Source organism: Mastomys coucha, unplaced genomic scaffold (assembly GCF_008632895.1).
Source record: "Mastomys coucha isolate ucsf_1 unplaced genomic scaffold, UCSF_Mcou_1 pScaffold8, whole genome shotgun sequence".
Taxonomy (NCBI): Eukaryota; Metazoa; Chordata; class Mammalia; order Rodentia; family Muridae; genus Mastomys; species Mastomys coucha.
The window spans coordinates 15,159,087-15,174,969 of NW_022196914.1; positions in this window are offsets into that span (position 1 = coordinate 15,159,087).

Sequence of the window (15,883 nt, forward strand, 5' to 3'; positions counted from 1 at the left end):
AGACAGGGTTTTTCTGTGTGTAGCCCTGGCTGTCCTGGAACTCACTCTGTAGACCAGAAATCCACCTGCCTCTGTCTCCCAAGTACTGGGATTAAAGGCGTGCGCCACCACTGCCCGGCCTGATAGAAAATTTAAGCCAGTAAGCTACTTTTCATCTGAGGAAACTCCTAAGAAAAATGTAGAAAACATGTCCCTTTTATTTTACTTTGTTGCTAACTGGGAAATGTAGAAAACAGTTAAATTAAAGATTGATTTGATAACAAAATATCATTATATGGAAAAATGAACTCAAAGTAGATTAAGCATTGAAGTATAAATGCCGAACCTAAAAATTATACTAGAGAATAAAATATTACTTTAAATCTACTAAGAATTAAACCATATGCACTTTATTTCTATAGTAAACGAGTTATGCTTGAGTAACAAAGTAATGTATTTTAATTTAACATACACTATAATTCTCGTGCATACCATCTGTAGTCAGATAGAAAAGTTAATGATTAAGAAGTTTTGTTTTGTTTTTCTTTGTTTACTTTATAGTTACTTTAACCAGCATATAGTCTTTTGTACATGATCTTGGCTTTTTATGACCTATGAAAAACAAATGTTTTCAATGAACTTGAATCAACAAGACAAAACCATCTTGGTATTTAGAGAAATTCAGCACATGTTCAAACCAAATGATATGCAGCTGAGTACATCTTCAGGATATGATTTGGCAGTCATATAAGAACAGATATTGAGGTCAAGTTTGATCAATAACATGAACATGTACCCTCTAGCTCCTGAAATCTTGCACTGAGACTAGTAAAAGCTGCTGGTGAATTGGGGAGCAAAGGAGAGCTTGCATTAAATGCTTTCTGCATTCATTATCATTCTCAGTGTTGGTACCTAGTAAAGCTGTCAGACACATCGAAAGCACGCATCCTTTATATAATGCTTTTGATGATCCTAAAATAGTGAGCCTCTCTAATGTGACTATGAGGAGAAAAGCATCTACAATTTACTGATAAAAATCACAGTATGAAAGTTAATATTAACTGTGTTGCACTGTGTAATCCTTTTCACAGACATTTAACCAAAAAAACCCCACTAACATCTGTGTTGGGAAATAGACCTAAATATTTGAGATCTATAATTCATAGAGAAGTTGAGATGCTTCAAGGGATTCCCGGATATGAATTGGTACTCAGATGTGTTTCAGCACTGAAAGCACTTGGGTGGTTAGTAGATTTGTCCATATAATTTATCATATAAACCTGCATTGGTTAGAGTTAACGGGTACATGCTAATCATTCAGGAAAATAGTCAATGCTAAATGTATTGTCCTACCTAGAGTGATTTCCCCTAACAAGTTACACCACAAGTTTTGGCAAAAGTAAGAGGATGGCATAATGAGTTTTATTTTAACAAACAGAGCCACAGGGTCTTTTGAAAAGTACTTATGAGGAGCTTGAAGTTAGTTTTTATACAGTCTTTTCTTCTGCAAGTCCATTTGAGTGAACTAGGCCAAGCAGACTGACTTGACCAAATCTGGACAGTGAAATTATGCATGCTGAATTCTAAGTTTTAACTTTTAATTTTGTGTATTTTATTTTATTCAATACTGTGAAACATTTAACATATGTATGATTAGAATATGTATGTAATGATATACAGTGATTTTTTTGTTTAAAATCTTCTTTAATAATATAAACTGGACTTGGCTGCTTGTCTTTAATATTCTTTGGGATCAATGAATAGACCTACAATGTAAATGTAAAGTAAAAGATGCTAAACATTACTTTCTTAAATTACTTGAGAGTTTTGACAAAATGTATTATTTTTTAAATTCATTATGAAATAACAATGCTAGGTATATATCTTACTCATTAAACTTGATTTGACTGATCATATCAGTAATTATACTTAAGGAGCAGATAATGTATAACAGATATTCTTTCCATATGTTACAGATATGGACATTCAAGTGTGGTAGAAACAAATTAAAGATGAATTCATGCTCCTGTGAAACATCTCCAAACCCCATTTTTAAGTATATTCCAAACATGACTGTACCTAACTCAGACATTTCATGTGAGAAAATGTCCCTGAGTTCTGGGACAGGTTGCTCATACTTAAATACAACTGAGATTTAACAGTATTAGCCAAAGAATTGTTATTAATAGATTGGTATTAATAGATCCCTTAAAAATAAAACTACGCTAAACTATAAACTAAACCAAACTAAACTATAAACTAAACTAAACTAAACTATAAACTAAACTAAACTATACTAAACTAAACTAAACTGAACTAAACTAAACAGTGAGGAGCAGATATGCTACCATTACGTAGTAATCTAAACTGTAGACTTAGTTCTCAGCATGTGGCACCAGGAAACAGGAAGCACAGTAGACTTCTAAAGAATTCTAAAATAGGGACACATACATATGCCAGGGTGTAGCCAAGGTAAAGACTGAATGTCTTGTATCTAAAGAGGATGAAAGTATATGTTTAAACTATAAGGTTTTTATTTGCCAGAGAATCTGTTTCAAAATAGCAGTTTGGCCTCTGATTATTCATAGGTTTTATAAATCATAGAATCGGCTTCTCTTGAAGGTTAACTTACACTTTCCAACTTTTGGCTACACATGGTGAGTTAATGTTCATTGTGCATTCTTTACCCAAACTTTAAGTTAAAGCTTTGTATGGTAACTACATTTTGTTCAGACACTATTGCCTGAATCTTAAAATGATGTACTGTTCACTAAAAATAGGTCTAAAAAAGTCAGAGTCAATTAAGATCACAAACTCCTGTGAAACTCTGAGAGTCCTCATCTTCTTGATTCTCAGAATGATCTCTTTCCAGTTGAATTTCTTCTGAACAGTTTGAATGACAGCTAATTTCAAATTTTCCATACATAGAGATTAAAACTGTGCTTCTACTGTGATGGTACCTATTTCCTCTTACGTTTTAAGTGCATATTTTTGTGTAACATTAGCACCATGTAGTGCAGACATGTGTACATCTGCTTGATTCAATGTCCTGTGACCTTACTAGTTTTGAATTGGAATCCCACTGTTTTGTAGACAGGAAACTGGACGTAGTGATTCACTTTTAAGTTTTCAGAGCAGTGTTTTGAAATAGCAGTTTTTTATTTTTATAAAAATTCAATTTTAAAAAAAGACTAAAGTGCTCTTTCAAAAAAGGCACATACGTGTGCCTCTAATTCTGTACCTGAAGTTAAGTTTTGTAAACATAAAAAAGAAAATGCTGCTATAGCATATCAGAAAACTTACAGTAAAGATATCTTAAGGACATTTATTATAAAATTGATGATTCAGAGTGAGAACCGACCAGTAAATTGAGGAATAGAATGATATTTAGTACTTTGCAGTTTTACATTTGTATATGTATCATATTTATGCAAATGTTATAATTGACAATGTTATATAATACAACATAAAGCAAGAATCTCTTAACAGTGTATTTTCTGGAAGTTTCAATTAATCTATGATTGCAAAACATAGTATTTGTCAGAGAAATTACTTCTGAATGCAGATTAATTTGCATCCCAAAATAAAGTTTATTTATCTTGCAAATTAAATGGTTATTTGATATGCAAAGTTCATATTTACTTTACATAATGCACCTTTTTGTTTTCATTTTCATAATTTTTTACAGGAAGATTAATGTCTATGGTGTCTTTATAAGCTCAGATATTTTCAAGTTTAATTATACATTTTTGCCTTCATAACTGGTATTATAGTCTAATTAAATTTGTTTAGAAAAGCTATAATCATCTAATAAATACCAATGGTTTGGTCTTATCACTCACATAGGAAGGTTAATTAAAGAAATAATTATATTTTTCTCTGTTGTCTTATTACAACTGTATAAAATGAAGTCTGATACAAGGTACAAATTAGAATAAGATATATAACATGCTGAAATGGATTGTAAATCAACTTCCTTTCAATATTGTTAATATTTTATAGAAGGCATTTTCAAACTTAAAAATCTGACATTTATATAGCAATGCATGCATAATTTCCCTCTTATATGTCATTTTCCTGAGATGAAAGTAATTTTAAAATGCAAGGTCAAAAAAATGATTACCTTTAACAAATAACAATAAAACAAGCTTAAGACAGGTATCAGGAAGCAATTTTGCATGTTTTATTCTGTGGAACATTTAATATCTCATGTGTGTTTTGGGATAAGTATAAGAAACAAGGGAAAGGAAATCTTTGAGGTAGAATGGAGATAAGTTCAAAGTATATAAATTGTTCCTTTGATTTAATGTATGCTATTGTTCCCTGGTCAAAACACAGTCAGAGCTGTTCTTGTGGGACCCAGTGCCTTCTGCATCTGATAAATGGCCTTACCAGGACAACCTCAGTCTCAGCAGGAAAGACATTGAACAAATTGTCAGCATGATTTACATACTAGTTGTCAACAGCATCTGGGTTGCTCTGTGAAAGAATGATGGGTAACAGATGTTCTGGGAAATGCTACCATCTGCCCTTTCTTAAAATACATCCCAAGTGAAACAATGCATTTGAATGGATGCCACGGAGATAGATACCTTGCCTTTGGAGAACCACACCAGCCTCAGTTTCAGTGGTACATGTAGCTACCACAAGCAGAACAAAACAATCTGAAGACTGCAAATGCAGTCAGGAGAAGCAAGCCAATAGGCTCTTGGAAAGCCCTTTAAGATCAGTTACACAATTTGAAAATAAAATGGTTCATAATGCCCCAGAGCCTGTACTGGAAAAATTCTGTGTTGTAATCTGGTTCTAACCTGTATATATTTATCAAGTGACCTGCTGAATTTTCAAATGTTTAAAGTTAATTTTTGTACAAATTAAAAAAAAAAAATACATACCAGAAAAGTAAGTACTCATTGAATGGTATTTTGCTACAGTATATGTACTTAGTAATGTAACACCCACCTTAGTGAGGACACTATGTTTAAGTAATAGAGCTTGACCATAGTCAATAATCAAACAGAAAGACCACCAAATACATTTGGCATCACTTATCTCTCCATGATGAATCATATAAGCAACTTTTTCCTTTTATCTAGATGTAAAAGATTTGTTTTTGCCTAACTTGATATACCATATTCAAAGGAAAGCATCAAAATTTATCAGTATTTTTAAAGTTATCACTCTTATATACATTGTTATTAATAATGTAATTATCAAGCCTATAAGTTAAAACACAAAACATATATATCATGTTCTTTTCTGTGTGGATTTGACTTATATTCTTCATCTTGATGCTATCTAACCTGAAAATACATGTAGATAAAATAAGGTAAAATATAAGAAAATGTGTTATATTGAAATTTCATGATGAAAGTCTTGGGTTAGGTACTGTTGGGACAAATGTAAGATTAGACATATGCTTTGGTCATGTTTTATTCTGTAAATGTTTAATGTATTTTCCAATGTTAAGTTTTCATATCCAATGCTCTCCTCCCCCTCCAACTCCTGTTTTGTCTCTCCCCACTTCTTCTTTTAAATTCAGGACCTCTTTTTCTATTAATATCCTACTGAGATGGACTCATGTTGAAGAATTAGAAGGGATAGAGAAGGGATTGATATGATAAAATAGTGTATTCTATAAACTCCTCAAAAATGATTGATAAAAACATTGAACAAATAATAATAAAATAAAATATCTTGTTGTTCTATGAGGAAGGATTCTGTATAAATCTTATTACTATACTAAGATTGATTCACTTTTTGTTAAAAATATGACATACAAGTATATAAAACACATATAATAATGTAAATATTGGTAGTATATTATCTTGTATTATGCACTTTATTATCTTTTATTTTATAGTAGAGCTGAAGGACTTTCATATGATAAATTATGAACTATCCATCTAGTTTATTACATTTAAATATTTTTCTTTTACTGTTTAGATATGACAATACTGTAGTAACCAAAAATATTAAGTTGATGAAAATATTTAGTGGGGGTGTGAACATGGCTACTTAAGATCAAATCGATTGGGAAAAACCACCTGTCTTCAGATTAATATGAAGCCCTCAAAGAACAGAAAGATAAATGAGTGCCTTAAGATAAATGAATGCCTGAAAAGTACAGAGCAGAGCATGGATGGACAAATAGAAAAGCCTATTGAATATCTAACTTATATATATATATGTTTTATCTTAAAATTTCAAAAGTTCTTGTAGTTTATCATTTAATCCCCTTTCTTCTGTTTTCTTTTATTTGGTAAAATCTGAGAAAAAAGTGACAAATTGAACTATGAAAGATTAAAGAATTAGTTATACTATACTTTTCTATTCTGTTCTTAGAAAATTAAGAAGACATCAGAGACCTAAGGACCGTTACCCACTGTTGTAATCTTTTTTAATTACATATATTCTTTATTTACATTTCAAATGTTATCCCCTTTCCTCATTTCCCCTGCAAAATCCTCCTATCCTATCTGCCCTTTCCCCTGCTCACCAACCCACCCACTCCCACTTCCCTGTCCTGGCATTCCCTTACACTGGGCATTGAGCTTCCTAGGATCAAGAGCCTCTCCTCTCATTGATGTTCACCAAGGCCATCCTCTGCTACATATATGGCTGGAGCTATGGGTCCCTCCATGTGTACTCTTTGGTTGGTGGTTTATTCACTGGGAGCTCTGGAGATACTGGTTGGTTCATATTTTTGTTCCTTCTATGGGGTTGCATATGCCATCAGCTCCTTGGGTCCTTTCTCTAGCTCCTCCATTGTGGACCCTGTGCCCAGTCCAATGGATGGCTGTTAAGCATCCACTTCTATATTCCTCAGTCACTGGCAGAGCCTCTCAGCAGACAGCTGTTATAATCTTAATTCAATTCCTCACTGACTAAAATGCCAATGAATACTGCTGTAGATTAAGCAGAGCACAAATATCAACGTGACAATTCTTGTTCTCAGGACACTTGGATGAATGTTGCCGAGATATCCATCATAGAGTTTGGATGGGATAGTGTGCTCAGTAATTATGAACATTCATTGCTTTTGCAAGGGACCTGGGCTCACTTCACAGTACTGGCATGATATTTCACAACAATCTTTAATTCCAGGCCTGGAAGATTTAACTTCCTCTTCTGTCTTCTGTGTCTTCACATACATGCGTACATGAAGGCAAAACATACATAGGTGCAGGCAAAACACTCATACATACAAAATAATAATATACTTAAATCTGAAAAAATGAGGCACCTACAAATTAAGATACTAGAAAATAATATGTCCCAATAATTTCATAGTCGGTATTTTTGCTTATGTGCTTGGCTTGTGAGAATTAGACATAAGAAATCCCTAATCTCTTACCATAGAAAAGTAGTGTATTGACTTCATTTCCTGTATCACTTCTGAAATAACTCAAAACCAGACATTTCAAGATATCTATCTCAAGACTTGTATATAGTATTACCAAACGAAGAGACACACTATAAGTCATAGCGCACAAGTCACAGAAAAGATCACTGGAAGCCAGCTAATCCAGAGTGTAAATTCATCCTCAGGCCAGTTCATCTCAGAAACATGAGATAGCCCAACCAAGCCTACTATAAATTTTCAGAATTTTCAATGAAGTAAATGCTCATGAAAACACAACCCAGGGGCCTTGTGATTTGTTATAAGTAGTGCAAATGTGATGCATAGGTGTGATAATTATGTTTGTTTTTGCTCTGTTTTAGGAGTCTGAAATACTTCAGTGTGATTTGAATGCATGGCCTTCAGAAGGTGTGACATTTGACATAAAAATCAGGTGTGAGAGCTGTTGCTTTAAACCTGACTCAAATCTTACAGATTAATTTTTTTCCTGTATTAACACCCCTTGATCTTGAATGGTACTGTTTTTGCTTTTGTTTTAAATCTTATTCATAAGTACTTGACACAGATTGTAATTTTAGAAATCTCAATGTCTACAAATTTAAAAGTCTGAGTAGTTTTCCAAAAATATTATTTCAAGTTCAATCAATCAAATTCAGTCTACAGAAATGTATGTTATTAACCTTTAATTTAGGATTAGTTAATTGTCAGGACCTCTGTTAGAAAGAAAACAGGAATGCAAAATGTAACATTTAGAACAGTAAAAAAAAATGAGAAAAAGAAAAGGAAGAAACATGTGTGTCTGTTTGCAATAGCATTAAATCATTTTGTAATTCATTTATTCAGTAATTAAATGAAAACCTAATTCTTAAATTGATGTGGCAATATTATTCTAAGTCAAATTAACTTATTAAATATCATTTTAAATGTAATGAGTTAAAGTAATTTCATTATGTTGTATTTCAGGTGTGTTTAATTGCATCCAATAATATTTTGCACATATACTTTTTAAAAATATGTACAGTTGAAATAGGGGTCTTGGCAGATAGGGAAAATATTATTTCACAAATACATTTGCAATTTTTATATTTGTCATAATGTTCACCTAACTTCCAAATTTCCAATTGCTTCTGTTTTGCATATTTCTTTTTGCATCTTTTCATTTCTCTCTGTCTTTAGTTTTTTGGTTTGTTTTTGTTTTTGTTTTTGTTTTGCTTTTTTCCTTTCTCTCATGTATTACATCAGCCATCACAGTTTCTCCTCCCTTTCCTACCCCCAGTCTTTCCCCTCCACCTCCCCTCTGCCTCCGATCAACTCTCATCTGCCTGCTCTCACTAAACAGCTAGACTTCAATGGACATCAACCACATAAGGCAAAACAAGCTACAATAAAACTAAGCATATACCATCATATCAAAGTGGAACAAGGCAACCTAGTAGGAGAAAAGATCCCACCAGTAGGCAAAAGAGTCAGGGACAGCCCTTGTTCCCACTGTTAGGATTTCCAGAAGAATGCCAAGCTTCTCAGACATGACATATATGCAGAGGGCCTAGGTAAGACTTATAAAGGCTGTCTGATCTCCAAGAGTATCTGTGGATCCCAGTCAGTTGATTCCGAGGAATCCTGTTCTTGTAGTGTTCCGTTCTGGACTCCTCTTGTTCCTCTGATCCTTCCTCCCCTGCCATCTCGGACTTCCCAAGAGCTCTGCCTAATGTATGCCTGTGGGGAGTTGTTGTATGAAGTCTCTGGTCTCTTTGATTAGGATTCTGCTCAGTTCCGGTCCCAGAGCACTCTGCAGGCAGGACTAATTGTGGGGTTGAAGGTTTCATGGCTGGGTTGGTTTCCCATCTCTCCACTTGAGGCCTTTGGTTTTTTTTACTTGCACCCCATCCTGCTGCCTTTCTATGGGTTCATGCCATTTGCTTGACATTTATAGTACCAACTTGTAAATATTTCCTTCCACTGAAACACATTAGCTCCTCCAAGTCATTCACATTGAATCAACTGATCACGTGCCTTTTAATAACTCACCAGTTTCCAGTCGTCTGCAGTTTTATATCTACCAGCTTTTATATTTTTAACTCCAAGGACACAGATGTCTGAATAACAATGAGCAGTTTGGGAGTGCAGATTGCATGTCCCTTGACTATTGATTTCCTCTCAGTGGGGCACATATGCCATTTTTCTGCTTTATTGATTGGAATATTCTACAATACTATAGGAACTCAGCCTAGACAATCCTCTGGGTTGGAGAAGAGGAAGTACAAATGCAGAAAAATCTTTTGATGGATGAAGGAGGTTAGTGCAAAGAATATGTGTCTCCTTCCGCTTAAGGTCTGTCATTGTGGGAGGTTTTCTTATACTTCTTAGAAAGTCCTGTACGTATGAACTCATGTTAGGTCAACAGCAGCTCCAGCAAACACTCCTCTATGCTGTTCTCTCCTCCTTGTTTATAAAGTGTCAGTGATTTTGTGATGTCACAGCATCTTGAATGCTTCTCTCACCGTTCTATTGTGGATTTTTCTATTTTTTTTTTTTTACCTTGGACTTCATGGGAAACCAATTGCAGCGTGAAATGCCAGAGAAATCAGTAATATGATGTCAAGCAAATTCAAGGACTGTGGAGATAATTCAATAATGTGTTTGCCAAGTTAGCAGGAAGCCCTGAACTTCACCCCAGAAGCCATGTTAAAATAACCCAGGGAGGAGGTGCTCCTGCATAATCCAAATGCAGGCAGAAATAGAAGAAAAGCATGCATAACCACACAAATTCTGAAGAATTTGACTTCAAGTGACAATTAGAAGATCACTTCAAACTAAAGGAATTCTATATCAGTGGCTACAAAAATACTAAACACTTATTTATTAAGCATTGGAATGCTTGGTTTAATGGACACTACTGATGTGACTACACTGGTTGAACTCAACACAATAATAGTTGCTTTCTATAGTGCTCTAATATTTCCAATAGACATGACATCCAGACAAAAACAAAACAACAAGCGTAATCACAGATATTGAAATTAAAGATGAAATAGACTTAATATCTTAACAGGGGAAAGGACAAGAGGCCTCAAACTTACACCGAGAACTACTGACAACTATGAATGCTAAGAAAAAGAGAAATAGTCTTTCCAAGGAAATAACACACCAATTGCTTATGTGATACTGAGTGCTAAACCCTGAAAACATATATACAGGTAACATTACATAAATTGAACAATTGAACAGGTTGTATTTATGTGTATATGAGCATATATATGTGTGTGTATATATATGCACACATATAGTAACATTTAATAAAGAAAGAAGTCATATTATAATCTCAGTTAATAAAAATAATAAAAAGTATATTCTAGTAAATTGGAAAAATCAGAAGAAATTCATAAAATTCTAGACATAGATGACCTACTGAATTTTGTTTTTGTTTTTTGTTTTTTTTTCAAGTCAGGGTTTCTCTGTTTTAGCCCTGGCTGTCCTGGAACTCACTCTGTAGACCAGGCTGGCCTTGAACTCAGAAACTACCTGTCTCTGCCTCCCAAATGCTGGGATTAAAGGCGTGTGCCACCACTGCCCAGCTGAGCTACTGAATTTTATATTAAGAAAATATAAGTAGGTTAAAGATATGTATAACAGTCCACATCAGTGTGGTATTATTCAAATGGGTATCAACTAAAAAACGCTATGGCCCTGGTGGTTCATTATGGAATTCCACTGGAATTTTAAAAAGAGCATCCACAAATCACAAATTACTCCATAAAATAGGAAGAGAAGGAATTTTCCAGGTGTTTTTTTTTTTTTTTAGACGCAGCCAGATAATAACCCCTACCTAGAATAAAATGAGGCTAATCTTTTAAAGAACCTGGATGCAAACACTTTCAATAAAATTTAAGCAAACTAAATTTAACCTTATATCAGTGTTAACAAATGGGCTTTGTTCCAGAGATATAAATGTAGTTTAACATAAAAATTAAAACATTCTTAAAAAAGCAGGAATAGAAGAAGCACATATCAGCATTTTTAAATGTTTATGCCACCTGCTTATAGATACATTCTTTTTTAAACTTTTTATTGTTTTATTGTGAATTTCTCATCATGCACCCCAATCAAACTCATCATCACTTATCGTTGCAACTTTCCCCAACACAAAGAGAAAAAAAAATATCTTGTGAAAGCTGCAGTTGTGTCACAGTGTGTTCCACAGTACATCATTTTGTCCACATCTTTGTTTCCAAATATTTATTGCAAAGGCTAGTTGGTGAGGTGTGAGACTTCAGGCTTTTGCTACACTGTCAGTATTAGCATGTCACTGGGACTTCTCTTGTTGCACTGTGTCATGGAGTTCCTGTAGTTTTGGATCTGTAGGGCAGGCACCTTCATGCCCTTCAGGATTTTATCAATTGGGTAGATGTTGAGGTAGGCCAATTCAAATGCCTGGATCTGGACCTGGGAGGTGTATGAGTTAGTGAGGCCACCAGCTCTTCAGCTCTCATGCCCTTGGAGTAGGCTCAACAGCAAACCCTATAATTGAGCTGCTAAACAAAGTAGGTGCAACACCCATTCTCCTGAGTGTTGCAGCCAGTGAGGGACATGGCCAATTCTCCCACTCTCATAATCCCAGGGCTGTGTCTCCCAACTGCCATAGGTAGCTGGAGACAAAGGAGGGGAGGATGATTTCTTCTTCCTTGTCAGCACCACTACCCAGCTGATAAGAGTCAGGGCAGGTTGTCCTGAGGTCACACCATCAGGGTCAGCACCATGCTTTCCAGCCTCCTTCCTGCTGAGATGCCCATGAGGACTTCTCTCTGAACTATAATCCCCCATTTAAATCATGGTGTCTCTTCAAACCAAGAAAATAGCAACTAAATCAGCTCATTGTTCTATATGTGCACACTCAGTTTTCTTAGAACCAGTTGGTTAATATATGTATCAATTCATTGAATGCTTAGGAAAAAGCAATCTTCAGACAACAGAACTCTGCTAAAACTCAGGCTATTTTGCTTCAAGTTGTACTATAGACCCATAGTTACAAAAGGAAATGGCACTGCCATAAGAGCATTTTTTTAGGAAATTGATTAGCTGTTAGGTTGCTCCTGCCCTGATAGCTAGCCCCATATCCATTCACACATGGTTAGCACTAAATGAACCCAAGTTCAGTAATAAGCTAAAGCATTACAGTTGAGAGGAAGAGGGCACAGGAGGGAATTATTGAGAGCTAATAATAGGTAGAAAAGATCCCAATGCATTGTATAAACGTATAAAAATTTCAAAGAATAAATAAAAATATTTTAGAAAACTCATCAATCAAAGAACAAAAAACATTTGAAGAAATAACATAAAATTGCATATAAGATTTTTTTTAATGAAACTGACAAGAGTGCTCATTGAGGATATAAATATTGACCAACTGCTTAAATGAAACTAACAAGAGCATGGTGCTGCAATACTAACTGAGAGCTTATATCATTATCTGCAAGTAGGAGGCAGAAAGAGCTAACTGGCAAAGGAAGGGCCTTTGAGTTCTCAATGCCTGTCCCTTCCACAAAAGGCCATACCTCCTAATCCTCTCTAAACAGTTCCACCAACTGGCACCTAAATATTCAAGTATATGAATAGATGGAGGCCAGTCTCATTCAAAACTCCATATTACCTATAATTGCCTTTCACTCTTTACACAGGTCAAATTAAAACTGACTTCAGATCCACAGAAAACCTCAAAATCTAAGATAAAATAAGGGAAATAATTGATTAGGTAGAGACAGGGAAGTCCTTTGATAAAAGAATCTAATATCTCAAGAAATATCACAAATAACTGACAAGTGGAATTTCATTAAATTAAACATCTATAGATACTATAGATTTATAATTAATAAAATTATATTTCTTCATACATGCATATATATGATATGAAAAGAGAATTTAGGTGAGAAGTGAAGATTAGCAGAATGGAGAACTTGTAGGGGAAAATGGGAGATAAATGTGGTCATTGTCTATGATACATTTAAAAGAAGTTCCCTTTTGAAACCCAATATTGTGCACCATGAAAATAGTCCAAAATGAAGATTGTTTTGTATTTCAAGTTATTAATATATAAGCAGATAACATTTTCTTCAGTACAGAGCATATTCTGTACCACCATGTTCTCATATTACTTATAACAAGTGATTAGTCATATTAAATAAATACTAGTGCAAGTATTCTCATATTCTCAAATACATTATTACCTTTTCTCAATCAATTTAGACAAAACCTTCAACATGAGAAACAAAACAGTGACTTAAAAGGGCTCAATATTTGAGAGTACCTGATGTTCTTACAGAAAACTCTTGCCGATTCAACTACCCATGTTGAATGACTAACAACCCCAGACACAAGGAACTCATTGGTCTTTTCTGGAATTTGGTGACATCTGTGTGTGTGTGTGTATACATCAATACACAGACACAGGATCATACAAAAATAGAATTTTTAAAAATTAAGTGCAAAACTAAAAAGATTAAGTTGTGTAAAAATGTAAACTTTTTTCCCATAATTTATTTTTTTATTCACATAACATCCCAATCACAGCCCATCCTTCTTCCTCTAATCCTGGTCCTGTACTTAAAATCTCTTCCCTCGTTAACCTCTCCCCTTATCCTTAGAGAAGGGGAAGACTCCTTGTGAACCAACCCACCCTGAGAGGTCTAGTCACAGCAGAACTAAGCACCTCCTCTCTTACTGAGGCCCAGCCAAGGATTCCAGGGAGAGAAAAAGCATCCAGTGTCAGGCAACAGAGTTAGAGACAGTCTCTGCTCCAATTATTATGGGATCCACATGAAAACAAAGCTACATATATGCTACAAATGTGTGTGTGGGGGGGGGGGGGGGGGAAGGGTTCTAGGTCCAGTCCTTGAATGCTCTTTGATCTCTGTGAGCCCCCATCGGCCCAGATTAGTTGATACTGTAGGTTTTCTTGTGGTGTCCTTAAGTCCTCTGCCCTGCTCAGTTCCATCTTCCAGTCTTCCACAAGACTCTGCCCCTGATGTTTGACTATTCGTCTCTGGATCTGTTTCTATCCAGAGCTGGATGAAGTCTCTCAGGAGACAGTAATGCTAAGTTCCTGGCTGCAAACAAGGCAGAGTACTATTAATAGTGTCAGGGGATGGGTCTCAAGTTGGACCAGTCATTAGTTGATTATCCTCAGTCTCTACTCCTTATTTCCTGTGCATCTTTTAGGAAGCACAAATTTGGGGTTGAAGGTTTTGTAGGTGGGCTGATGTAACTCTCCTACCATTGGAAGTGCTGCCAGTAATCAGGAGGTAGCCACTTCGGTCTCTAAATCGAAATAACAATGATTTGAATGAATTTTTCAAATATCTTATTTCAAGTTATTTTATAGTCAGTTGAAATTACTGTCATATTTCTATTAGTATCTATACTCTGGTCATTTTTATATACCATCATACTTTACTGAAATAAACTAAGACCACCCAAGTGAAAAGGAGCAAAATCAACTTAAGCTATTCATTACTGCTTATATGTGATGGAGGTACAAGTCAGGAAAATTCTAGTAATTTTTCTCAGTTTGTGTGATAAAGTATTCTGTGAAAGCCATGTGATAAATAAAGTGTTTATTTTGACTTGCAGTTCAAGGGATCAGTTCAACATAACTGGCAAGTACTAGGAGCAAGCCTTTAAGCCAACATTTCAATGCAAGTATTAATCATGAAGTAGAGAATTGTGTTTGTGTTCAACTTCCTTTCTCCTTTGAATACTATCCATAATTACATACCATGAAATCTTGCTACCCAAAATCTGTGGATCTTCCCTCCTCATCATACTTATCAAGATAATTATCTATAGGCATTGAAGAAGTCTTTATGCCAGGAGATTTAAAATCTCATCAGGTTGACAACTGAGAAGAAAATATAGGGAATGAATTTCAAGATAAAGGTTTAGATGAAAGCTTTCTGAATATAACTTTAGTAGCATAGGAATAAGCCCCAAGACTTGGCAGATGCAACTACATACATTTATTTTTTTATGAAAAAGAAACAACCATTAGATGAAGCAGACACCAACAGTCTGAGAACATCTTCAACAGTTATATTTCAGATGTGCTGATATGCAGAATTTAAAAAAAAATAGCCGGGCGGTGGTGGCGCAAGCCTTTAATCCCAGCACTTGGGAGGCAGAGGCAGGTGGATTTCTGAGTTCGAGGCCAGCCTGGTCTCCAGAGTGAGTTCCAGGACAGCCAGGGCTATACAGAGAAACCTTGTCTCGAAAAACCAAAAAAAAAAAAAAAATAAAAAAATAAAAATTAAGCAGTTCCCCTAAAACAAAAAATTCCAATCATCAAGTGGGTATTAAGTAAGCAGACAGTAAGAAAAAGAAGAATCACAATGACTAATTCGTATTTTAAAGTATTCAACATCACTAACCATTATGAAAATGCCAATTAAAAGTACTTCAAGAGACTGGTCTTAGAGCAGTTAGCATAAAGAAATCGGGACAGGTGTTGATAGGAATATGAGAAAAGAACTCATACTCCCTGTCTGTGGGAAT